The 12,706-nt window shown below is 38.1% G+C and overlaps 1 protein-coding gene across 6 annotated transcripts in view; it reads left to right on the top strand.

Annotated features, from left to right (window-relative positions):
* The window catches only part of LOC105355772 (uncharacterized), a 155,137-nt gene that overhangs the window by 78,363 nt on the left and 64,068 nt on the right, over positions 1–12,706 (top strand). For 2 of the 6 annotated variants that reach the window (XM_078932433.1, XM_078932435.1), the window contains exon 6: positions 1,438–1,465. The exons of 3 other annotated variants lie outside the window; for them this stretch is intronic. The gene's annotated coding sequence lies outside the window, so the exon portion shown is untranslated. Of the gene's footprint in view, positions 1–1,437; positions 1,466–1,540; positions 1,677–12,706 lie in introns of those variants that run through there. One more of the 6 variants, XM_078932439.1, reaches the window with a different exon arrangement.

Genomic DNA, 12,706 nt, shown 5'->3' with positions numbered 1-12,706 from the left:
TGCTCTAGCCTGGATGTCATTAAAATCCCCCAATGACATTTTTTTTTGTTTTTTACTAAAACGTTCCCAGTGTTGTTTTACTTATCATTAAGAAGTTTTTAACCAAAATCCCACAACCTAAATGTCTTAAAAAGCTATATTTCATGATTATCTGAAACCTCTGTTGCCAAAATCTCCTCTACATTGGCGTGGCCATTGGTGCTGAGCTGAGTAGCTCCACCCTCTATCCGCTTTTTCTGCAAGCGGCATCTTGCATGAGTGAAGAACTTGACACAAGGGCTCAAACAACACAGGCTGGTCTCATAAACTGTGAAAATGGTTGAATTTACTTGCACAGCAAATGAAATAAAATGCCATAAAGAAAGGGTCTATTCGCATGGAATTTTCCAAATACGTGCGGCCAGTGCTGAACTTTTTTCTTGGACACATGGACCCAGAGGAAAGGTTAAGTTGAGGATTTCAGGTTACGGTTAACCCTTGTGCTATCCTGTGGGGTCAAAGATGACCATTGACGTGTTATCCCTACCATGACAAAGGTGGATAAAGGATAGATTTATATATATTTGATTAGGAGGCTGCAGGGTTTCTGACTGGAAGATAGTGAGAAGATTGGCGAGGTCAACAGAGAGGGTTTTTGGACTTCCCTTTCCTCCATTCTTCTCCTCATTGGCCCAAAGTGATGTCCTTCATCCCTAGCATGGACTGTTTTCCCAATCATCCTCCAAAAGGAGGTTTTGTTGCATTAAATGTAGAACCACTGACTTCTTCAACAGCTGTCTCCAACAGGCCATCAGACTGCTGGACTCTTAACTGACTTTGACGGATTAGCCTTCTGGTTCCAAGCTCAGTTGATTTGCATGACATGTTTGTCAGTCCACTGTTGATGCTGATATTGAATAATGTTTATCCTGAATTACTGTGACTTTCAGTACACATCCATCCCACTGTCCACCTGTCAGGCTGCTGATGTTTATTTCTCCGCTATTTGTTTTGATTTTTTTAATAGACTGATTTACACTACAAACACATGGAAAAAAGAGCAGCTTTGTAACCCTTGTGCTATCCTAGGCACTTTAACGTTTGGGAGTTGGCTCATCTAGACCCACTTGACAGTGCGCTGAACCTTTTCTCTTTAATGAATTGTTGAAGTCACTGGTGTCCATGGATTACCTGAAATCTTTCCACCTTTATCCACCTTTGTCATGGTAGGGAAAACACGTCAAAGTAAAGGTGGGGTCATCTCAGATATCACAAGGGTTAAATATTTTACTGTTTCACCTTCACTTGTTGTTTATTTTGCCAAAATGAAATTCATTAAAGGTTATTTTTGTGTGCACCAGTTGCACAAAGGAAAGACAACAGATGTTAGTCTTATGTTAATAGAAAGAAAAACATTTTTACTTCCACATTTCACAGGTTGTGTTTTTCCCTTTTTAGGAGTTCCTCATTGGGCGTACACTCAGTGGTAAGGACAATTTTGTTGATCAGTTCTATAAAATGTTACTTGGTTTTTCGTATAATGTAATGCAATTATTTTTAGATGCCAATCTTCTGAGCTGCATTTATGTAGCAATTAGACTCATGCCAGACCATTGACAGTATGGGATCTTGATGGAGTGGGTGTGATGTCACCTATGGAAGATAGCTCACTTCCAGCAGTAATGAACCAAAGTAAAGGTAATTTTTTCGTGACACAGACATCATGTTGGAGCTGGACAACGTCAGTAAATGGCGTATACGTATTTAGCACTTTACTACCTTCTTAGAAAGTCCAAAGCACTTTAACAGTTACAGCCCCAATTCATCCATGCTCACACATTCACGCACACTCTACTGCCGAACACTGGCAACAACCCATAACCACCAGGTGCAATAATGTGGGGTTCAGTGTTTTGCCCAAGGACACTTTGAGCAGGCAAGGTGGGAACAGAACCTTCAATATTCTGATCAGAGTTCAACACCTCTACGTCTGCACCAAGGCCAACCTATGTTTTTGATAAGGCATCTGTTTGGCTAGTTTATAACTTGAATAATTTGTAGTACAGTAAAAATATCCTGAAAAAAAAAATAGGATTAGCAAGAACAAGTGGAAAAAGTTATCGGAACACAAATGATTATTCTGGAAAATATAATGACTGAATAATGGCTGTTTATTTCTCAATAGAAATATGTGGAATTTGGGTTCTTGGAGTCCTTTCTATGTGGAACCCAGAGGGGAGGGGTCACTCAGTTTAGTTCTCATACACAGTCAATGGCTAGACCAAACATCTCTGAGGGCTGAAGCACAACTGCAACACTATAACTACAGGTCACAGCAGTGCAAACTCTGCAGGTCTTCTGCACTCTAAAATCTAACCAAAATCCCCCAACCTCACTTAAAAATTAAGAATTAAAGTAAATGTAAAATTAAAGATTTTGAATTCACATTTGCACAGGGAGCTTTTTCTCTCTCCGACCCTTGATACAGGGCGCGCAATTACTTCCTTTGCTTAGTTTTTGCTGCGATAGTCTGTGGAAAATCCATGCACATTTGCAACTGCACCACAAGTGCACCAAGAGTCTTTTTTTTCCAAACTCAAGTTTATGTAAATCCTAACACCTGCCAGTGTGAATAAGCCTGAAAAGAAACAAGGAGCAGGTACATTTAATAACCATTAATAATAATAAAACCAGAAGGAAATGGGAAAAATGTTAACATTAAATCTTAGTGCAGACTGTCTTCACTTTCCGTGTAGCATCTTACAATATTCTAAGTAAAAGGGGTTGTTAGCTATTCATATCTTAAAGAATTCCCTTTGCTGAAAGTAGTATCTGCAACATGTGCTCGGCATAAATAGGGAGAGTTGAGGCGTAGGAGTAAATCCTAACAGTACCCATGGTCTCTTTGCACAAAACCACAAGTTGTTTTGTTTTTGTTTTTTTACTATATGTTTTACAGTTTTACCCACCCGCTTATTTTCCTTCCTCTCCAACTGAGGTAAAATCGCCACCAAAGTGGTGAATCAAGAGTCAATCTTTTTTGTTCTTACCAAAGTAATTTTCCAGCCACGTGAGGTGTGACTTAAGCTGCGGAAATGCAGGGAACTGTGCAGACAAACCCTTAAATCACTTTTCATTGAAAAGTGAACCAAACCCTGACATCTAAAATTACTTTCGAGCGGAAGAAAAATTCACAAATTAAGGTGTGGCATTAAAAGTAGCTAAAAAATAAAACCCCTTATTGCTTTGATTTAATAGGTTTTATATGAATTTGCTAATGTCTATTTGAATGTTAATTTTTTACAGTTAAGACTTATGTAAAGAAGGAAAAGGGAAGTTTAAAAATGTGAACCATAATGGTTTTAACAGTTACAATTTGTTTGTAGTTTTACTTTCTTAATCTTAAAAAGTTGCTGTCTCATCACATTATAAAACACTAACCTGCCTATTGACGCATATAAACTAATTCAAACCCAATTTTTATTTGTCAGTTTATAATCTCAATAGTTAAAATAGGTTTCTAGATAATGTCAACACAAAAACTAACAGGGTGTGGCAATTACAGGAAACACTGTTTTTCTGGTTTCTCGGTGGACATCAGTTGGCATGTTGAAATGTGAAACCAGTCAGTCTTACAGACAATGATGTCATTGTGAGTCATCATCAGGAAGTTGCGCAGCCTAGCGTTTTTGAGAATGATAATGCTTTTTTTTTTTAATTTCTTTTCTCTTTCTGATTTGTAAATGTTTTCTTTTTTAAAATAAAATAACACATTTCCATGATAGGTGTACTGTTGTTTTTAAATCAACTATACTTCACAAGCAATTAAGCTGTTCTATTCTCCTGAACAAGACATGACAAATAAACAGGTTGTGTTTGCAGAATGTGTCTAGTTTAAATACCTTTTGTTTTAAAGGAAGGAAAGAAAAAAAACAGGCCTTTTAACAGAATAAGCTCAATCATGGAGACAGTGAAAGCAATCACAGAGAATGAAAATGAGTTGTCGAACAAAAACTGCAAACAGCTTCCTGAAAACTTGAAATAAGAGGACTGTGTCAACTATATTTGTATTTTGTATCAGTTTCCCACACTTCCTGATGACACATAATGCATGAGTTCTTTTTTTTAGGTTTTTATTCATCATAGTTGTCTCATCTGGGAAGATACTTGCTTCTTATTTACTGACATGCAGAGATGTGTCAAAGTTGAAATGCAATAAAAGTTACAGCTGATCTTGTGTACTTCTACTTCAAAACAGTTCATCGTGTGTGCCACCTATAGAACGTTTTTCATGATTTCTTACTAATCTAGTTACTAACCTAAACACCCACCAGGTCTGGTTATATATCTGTTCAAAAATAGTTCATCCAATCACAGCAGTGGGAAGTATGGTGAGTCATAATCTTTGACTGATTCAGCTGCCACATTCATGATAGGAGAATGAGGGCAAGAGGCAGAGCAAAAGCAGAAACCTGATTGGTGGAGACTGTTGACCACCCAGGCAACAGTTCCTCATTGGTGAACTTGTCAACCAATGCCTACATCCTTCACACTTAAAGTGACCATCATTTCAAGGAGAACATGAGGTGTATTTTCAGGGATCAACTCTGTTTTTTGTTTTTATTTTTTTTTGGCGAAGATTTTAGATTAAGCACTTTGCCATGCCACTATTTCCGCTATTTTGTCAATGCAAATATGTGTTCTGTTCAAACAATTTAGCATCAGCATTGTGTGTGAAATACAGTTACATGCACTTTAAACAGATCACACCAAACAAGTTGAACATGTTTTCTACTCCCTGATTGTCAGAAAGGACTACAGATATGACAGGTCAACCACAAGACAGTCTGTTGACAGCTGGTGTCGGAACGATGTACATGCATTTAAATTACGCAAGAGTACACATTTTCTGCTGCAGCTAGTGTAATTAGTACTAAAAATGTATTTTTCAGATTGTAATTTGCGTAGCTGCGTTTAAACTGAAAATATAGACTCTCAAATCTTAAATTTCACAGATCATTTTTATAATCATCTATTTTTTTATTGCTGTGAGACTTTATAATTGAGCTGAAGAATAACATGTTTAAAAACAAAACATCATGTGTGTGGGTGTATATATGAATAGTCATGGCCACAAATTTTAGCACCCTTGCAGTTTTATCAGAAAACACAACACTTCTCTCAGAAAAAGTGTCCACTTGCTCATGTTTTTCTATTCACATTCTCATTTTTGTTTGTACTGGGACAACACTAACATAGGAGAAAAAAATCAGTAAGAACTCAAAAATGGAAGCCCATTACCTTTCTGTTGTGCTGTGCACAATCTAGGTAAAAGTTCAGAGCAAAATCTCCTGAATGACTCATAACCTGTCTCTCATAGTTCCCAAATTTAAAAAAGCAGTTTTTGGTACGGGACATTCGGGCAATTGCCCGGGGCGCAAATTTAGAGGGGGCTCAGTACTTGGAAAAATAAAATAAAATCTGCTGCACTTTTGGTTTTCTATTTTCTAAAACATCACATAGTTTGTAGTCTCTGTATGACCGGAGCAAGAGCTTGGCTCGCATAGCTGGCAGTAAGTCAGACTTGTTCCCGGTGCATGTTGGACTCCAGCAGGGCTGCCCTTTATCACCTGTTCTGTTCATAGTTGTTATGGACAGAATTTCGAAGGCCAGGGGGCGGAGGGGGTCTGGTTTGGGGATCAAAGGATTTCGTCTCTGCTCTTTGCAGATGATGTTGTCCTGTTTGCTTCATCGAGTCAGGACTTCCAGCGTGCATTGGGGCGGTTTGCAGCCGAGTGTGAAGCGGCTGGGATGAGGGTAAATCTGAGGCTATGGTTCTCGACATAAGAAAGATAGTTTGCCACCCTCAGTGGGTGGAGTGTCCCTACCCCAGGTGGAGGAGTTTAAATATCTTGGGGTCTTGTTCACGAGTAAGGGAAGACCAGAGCGTGAGATTGACTGGCGGATATGAGCAGCGTCCGTAGATATGCGGTCGCTGTATCGGTCCGTTGTGGTGAAGAGAGAGCTGAGCCAAAAAGCGAGGCTCTCAATTTACCGGTCCTTCTTCGTTCCAATACTCACCTATGGTCATAAGCTTTGGGTCATGAACGAAAGAACGAGGTCCTGAATACAAGCGGCTGAAATGAACTTCCTCCGTATGGTGGGCGGGGATTCCCCTAGAGATGGGGTGAGAAACTCGGTCTCCCGCTGGGAGCTCAGAGTAGAACCGCTTCTCCTCCAAATCGAAAGGAGCCAGTTGAGGCGGCTCGGCCATCTAGTCCGGATGCCTCCTGGACGCCTCCCTGGGGAGGTGTTCCGGGCATGTCCCACTGGACGGAGGCCCCGGGGAAGACCCAGGACACAGTGGAGAGACTACGTCTCTCGGCTGGCCTGGGAACGCCTTGGGGTCCCCCCCCAGAGGAGCTGGAGGAAGTGGCCGGGGCGAAGTAAGTCTGGGCATCTTTGCTTAGACTGCTGTCCCCATAACCCGGTCCTAGATAAGCGGAGAAAGATGGATGGATGGTCTTTATTTTCCATAAAAATATTTTTTTACATATGCCTGTCGTTTCGTTGGTGTTAGTAACCTATTTGACATCAAGACAGTAGGTAAGGTAGGCAGTATAACAGCTGTGCTTTTTGAGATAATAAATAAACAATAGATCATTTGTTTATGAATGTATTGAGGTTTTTTTGGAGGATTTTTACTGTTGGTGTTGGACAAAATTGGGAAAAATGCCAAATTGGAGTAATCCCAGTGGTTAGTTATATGATTAGTTTTTAATGTTTAAAAGACCTAAAACGGATATTCACAATAACAGGTTTAAAAAACAAAAATCAAATTCTTCTGATATGTTTCACAAAGACACACACAGGACATCACACCAAGCAGAAATCAACTTATTGCTAAAAGTTATGCCAGGAGTCAAGCTGTAACCCTTGTGTTATCTTAGATGACCCCACCCTTACATTGACGTGTTATCCCTACCATGACAAAGGTGGAGAAAGGTGGAAAGATTTCATGTATTCCATGGACACCAGTGAAGATCACAAATCATTGAAGAAAAAAGGTTCAGCGCACTGTCTAGTAGGTCTAGATGACTCAAATCCCAATGTTAAAGTGCCTAGGATAGCACAAGGGTTACGTCCCTTTGGTCTGATGAAGTTTATGCTTGACACCTCAACCTTCATGGCATAATCACACTTTAACACTTTGTAGCACTGAGATTGCAGGTAAATTAGACACTGGAATTGTAGCATGGCGGTTAGAACCCGTTCTTCCATCTCCCGGTTCATGCATCCTATTAGATCCTGAGAAGCAACCACCATAGAATCCCCATGTCCAAGTCCAAGTCCAGCTCTTCCATGGTTTGGCATACTTTCCAAAGATATCCTCTCTCGTCATCGTCCCCTGAGACTTTGGAGTGTTGGCAGCTCCTTGCACATCTCAAAGCTATGGCTAACTCCCCAAATAAAAGTGTGCAGCTGTGCTGTGTCCTGAATGTCCAGCGCTAAAGAACAAAAGGCAATTTATCTTGTCTTCTTTGGGCACGTTACTTCTGATTTCTTCTATATATCTCCTTCTTCTTGAGACAGACCTTCTCCATGACAACATTCAAACATTTCTTCACAAACTCAATCAGTAAATGGTTTCCCGCTGCTTGCAATCAGGTGAGCAACCTGAAAGCTGGCTCGAATGGATGACTGGTTCTGCAGAGCTTGGCACACAAATGCATTCTGCTGAGCTAAAAGTCCACTTTTTTAACTTTGAAAGTTTGTCTTCTCGCATTTAACCTTGCAAACTCTCATACAAATTTTTGTGACAGGGATTCATAGTGTTGGTGCAGATTATATTCTTTGAAAACCACCACAGCCTTTTGTTTGCATTGAAAAAAAGATTTTTTTGTCCACTGCTGGTTAATACCCTGCATTCTGAATCAAATTTTCTCTTATCCAGCCTTTTTTCCTTTCTTCCGTTCTGTTTGACAGGGGTGAATTAAGCCTTTTTTGGGGGGCCTTCAGTTAGGGGCACAGAATGCAGAAGAGTAGAATAGAATAGTAGGCCGTAGTTTGGGGTCCACTGCTCTATCACTCATTGGTGACCATTTCAAAATTCTCCCGCACTTTGTTTGCTATCATTTGTTGGTGCTTTAAAACTGTGTTTTGTCCTGCCGGGAAACTTCCTATGGAGACATGTTTTTGACACTAGTCACTATGTACTGCCTCAAAGGTCCTTGGTAGTCATTAGATGTCATGATACCAGTCACACAGGTTTCCAGTCAAAGAAGTGGGAAAGGCAATTCAATTCAATTCAGTTTTATTTCTATAGCCCAAAATCACAACAGTCGTCTCAATGGGCTTCGTACCGGTAATTGTAAAGTAAACACAAAATCACAAGGATGATAAATACATAAAATTCAATAGGAAAATTATGAACTGAACTAACTAAACAGACTAAATTTAACTGGGCAACCCTGGCCTTAGACCCTCCTTCGCGATAAGGAATACTCCTGAAAAAAAAAGGAGTCAGGAAACGAAGAAGCCTAAGGGGTGCCCACTTGAAGGAGGGATCCTCCCAAGGACAGGCGATGTACCAGAACTCTTAGAGAAGAATTAACTTATCTAACTCTATGACTACATATTTAAATAGTCCAGCAGATGGGCTTCATCCAGATGGAGTTGGGGGACGGCTGGGGGAGCGAGAAGAGCCAGAAGCAGGATTCACAGCCAAGTGTAGGAACAGGAGCAGAGACGAGGAACACGGTCAGAGTCCACAGCCAAATGCAGAGGCACGGACGAGCTAACTGGAATCTGGAATCAGGGCCAGGTTATGGCTTTGCTCAGTAAAGTCCATGAAAATGAAAATGTAGGTTTTCTACTTTGAAAAATATAAGGGAGTCAACCATATTAATTGATACCTTTTTTGTTGTTGCCATAATTGACTATATTCAGTGTGTTTCATATGCTTTTTTTTAAATTAGATGACTGATCACAAATTCACCTTTTTTTTGCTACAGTTTTTTCTAAAATTACTCATACAACAGATGAGGAAGGATTTTCAGTTTTTTCATAGCAACTGAAAAACCAGTTCAGCATGAACACTTTCTTACTGTCTTTCAAGAAACAGCAAAGATGATTCAAACTAATTACGACTCCATTAACCTGGAGATAGAAACAATGCCACAAGTGCAGGTTTTCACATGCTAAGAGAGGACCATTATTTCTTTATTGAATCATATTCACCTTTATCTCTGAGGTACTTTCTTGTCTTTTTTTTTCTTTTTTTCTGAGGTACTTTCAGTAGAAATAAAAAGTTGCATAACTGCAGGGCAATGAGCAAACGTCAGATTCAGTGGAAAGGGAGGAGTAAAAAGAAAGTCCTTCCTTCCAAAAATAAGGAGGATGTTAGTGAGACATAAAATATTTGAATTGTATAAAGGGCATGGCTGTATTTTTTATTTAAAAGTATTTAAAAGCAAAGCTGCAATATAATTATTTTTTGCAATATTCAAACCAGGTTTGTAGACATTAATATTATGCCATTTATGTAAGACTCTACTTTGAAAGCTTGATACTTTGCAACAAATCTCAAATATTGCTAAACAAAAATTCACAGACAGGTGACTCAAACCCTGTCGTCAGTATACCCTCTGTCACCATGAGCCCAAAAAAGGAGTGGTCCTGTCTATCTTTTTACTTAAAAGCTCCCTCAACATACTTGTGACTTATCTCTTTAGAACCAAAGAAAAAAATGTGAACTGAAAACGTGAGCTGAACAAGTCTAAACAACTGTTCCTTAAACTGACCAAACACATCACAAACATGTTCCTGTTATTTAGTGTTTCTGCAGCCTGAATGAAGCTAAACGGATTTGTAGCAAGTTCAAAAATATTCAACAGAATAATAATGTTAAAAAAAATTACCTGACTGAATGTAGCAAAAAGTTAAGGGTGACAAAAATATTATTATTCTGTAAGTAAAATTCTAGTTTTCATTAAAGTTTTGCATAAACTCACTTTACATGTTTCCTAAAAACGTCTAAAGGTTCAGTTAGAACCTATCACTCATCTCACACACCCTAAAGTGCAATTTGGATAAAAAAAAAAAAGATAAGCTGTAAATTGTCTCAACTGAGAAAGGAAAGTTGTCTGATGTCGTTACGCAGTCGATCCATGTGGAAAGTACCTGGAGTTTTAGGCTAGCAGTGAGTAAGCTCCGTGTCAACTATGAGTGTACTTAAATGTGTGGCTTGCCCATGCTCATAAAAATCATGTAGTCCCACAAACCGGTTTAGCAACTTCAACAATACGATTTTCAGATGCATCAATAGCTTTTTAAAAAGTGTCAACAATAAAGCTTATGTTTTCATGAGTTACAGTTTAAATAAAAATTTTAAATAAAAAAACAAAATAAAATTTTAAATGTCATATGTGATTTGTGAATTTTTTAAACACCAGTCTTTTTTACAATGAAAAATAATTGAGTTTGTCAAATTTTGGATTTAGAAAGACATATGTTTGGATTTGATTGTAAGAGGAAGAAGAAAACTGATGTGAATGTTGCTGTAAAATGTATAAAACTCTTTACTTATGCATCCTATTGTCAAAGCAAACTCACAATAGGTGTATACAAACAAAAAAAGATTAAAGAGGTCAGTCAGTGTCAATCTTGCATTGCTGCCCTTCTTACCAAATATGGTAGAAAAACTAAGCTGTCACATGTCTTTTCTGAAAAGAATAGGTTAAAAAACTTGAAAGAATTGCACATGCGTTTGGGAAATCACTGTTGGTACCTTGGCAAGTTTGGATCACACAGTTAGACTCAAAATAGAGAAAATGCAATCTTGTTCATCTAGTTAGATTCATGTTTGGCTTTTACTGGAAACTGGAATTCCTTGGTCTAAAAGACTAGAGGATGACAAATTGCTATTATTTCCATTTCCCATTTTCCCTATATTCACATTTACAATATATGAGTGATAATGTTTTTGCAGCTTGCGTCATAATGTGTTAGGAAAAAATATTCCAGCAAGTTGACTTATTGAGACAGTGTTGAAAATGTTCAGCACTGCAGCCCACCCCAGGGGTTCATCCAAGATTTTCATCAGAGCTCTGTGCTTGAGCTTCGGTGGAATAATAAATCATGTCCCATTGTGGTTACAAAATTAGTTCCAAACTGTAAAAGGCTGTGGAATATTCCATATATTTAAAGAATTGAATGTTAAGTGCTTAACATTGCATCTGTCTGGAGTGTTTCCTGCATGAAAGGCAGCATGCTACAAGAAATTGTCATTTTACAGTAATAGTAATATTTTATCAAAAATTACTCCAGTGCTTCAGCGTGTTTAAGCGTTTTTATTCCAAACTTTACTCCTCAGAATCCAAAAAAGACCCAATCTTAATAGACAACTTTTTGGCAAATATTCCTTTGCCCACAATCATCTTAGAAAATAAAATTTTTGTAGACGAACAAATCACAAAAGAAGAAATAAAAGTAGCAATACACAGTATGCAAAGTTCCAAATGCCCAGGTCCTGATGGGTATAGTGCAGAGTTTTATAAAATGTTCAATGATCAGCTTGCCCCACTTTTGCTGCAGGTCTATATGAAGCTTTGTCAACAGGACTATTACCACCAACTTTATATGATGCTAAAATCTCATTAATCTATAAAGTTGGCAAAGACCCGACAGAACCAAGATCTTAATGACCCATTAACCTTTTAATTATAGACAATAAAATACTGGCTAAAATATTAGCTAGACGTTTAGAAACCATTCTTCCAACTGTTGTGTCTCCAGACCAAACTGGATTTATTAAAGATAGACAAATGTTTTTTAACATCAGAAGGTTGCTTAATATTATTTACACCCATAGCCCTAAAAATGAGGGTTGGAGGTGTTGCTCTCATTGGACCCAGAAAATGCGTTTGACAGGGTTGAATGGGATTTTCTCTTTTCAACCCTGTCTAGGTTTGGCTTTGGCCCTAACTATATGTCTATGATAAAGTTACTTTCCAAGTCATCAGTACAAACAAACAACATTTGATCAAGTCCTTTCTCTCTCCAACGTTCAACAAGACAGGGCTGCCCTTTATCTCCTCTTTTATTTTCCTTGGTCATTGAACCCCTTGCCATATCCTTGCGTTCTGCTAACACCTATATGGGGATTGTGAGAGGAAATGCAGAGCACAAAGTGTCTCTATATGCAGATGATCTGCTTTTGTACATTTCAGACCCTCTTATGTCATTACCTTCAATTATGACTATCCTCTCTAAATGAGACGACATAGCAGGATACAAGATTAATATTTAAAAGAGCATATTGTTTCCCATAAATTTCAGAAGTACAAACATGAATATACTGACATCTTTTCCTTTTGATGTTTTGAATAATTTCAGATACCTTGGAATTAAATAAAAAAAAGATATGTCTGGACTTTTTGAACATTTTTTTTTTATCTCTATCAACAAACAGACAAAAAATTTAAACGACTAGGTAATCTACCCATCTCACTAGCTGGTCGTATAAATATAGTTAGAATTAATGTATTGCCAAAATGTTTATTTCTTTTCCAAGAAATCCCTTGGAAAAGAAATCCCTATCATAATTCACAAAAAGTTTTTTTTTTTAAATAGATTCTCATGTCTCATCATTTATTTGGAACAAAAAACGCCCAGAATTAAAAAATGTTTTGCAAAGACCAAAATTCTAGGGAGGATTAGGACTACC

Source organism: Oryzias latipes, chromosome 15 (assembly GCF_053564925.1).
Source record: "Oryzias latipes strain Hd-rR chromosome 15, Olatipes_Hd-rR_3.1".
Taxonomy (NCBI): domain Eukaryota; kingdom Metazoa; phylum Chordata; class Actinopteri; order Beloniformes; family Adrianichthyidae; genus Oryzias; species Oryzias latipes.
Note: the sequence above shows the minus strand (reverse complement) of the source record. Positions and strands in the feature narration are given on the sequence as shown.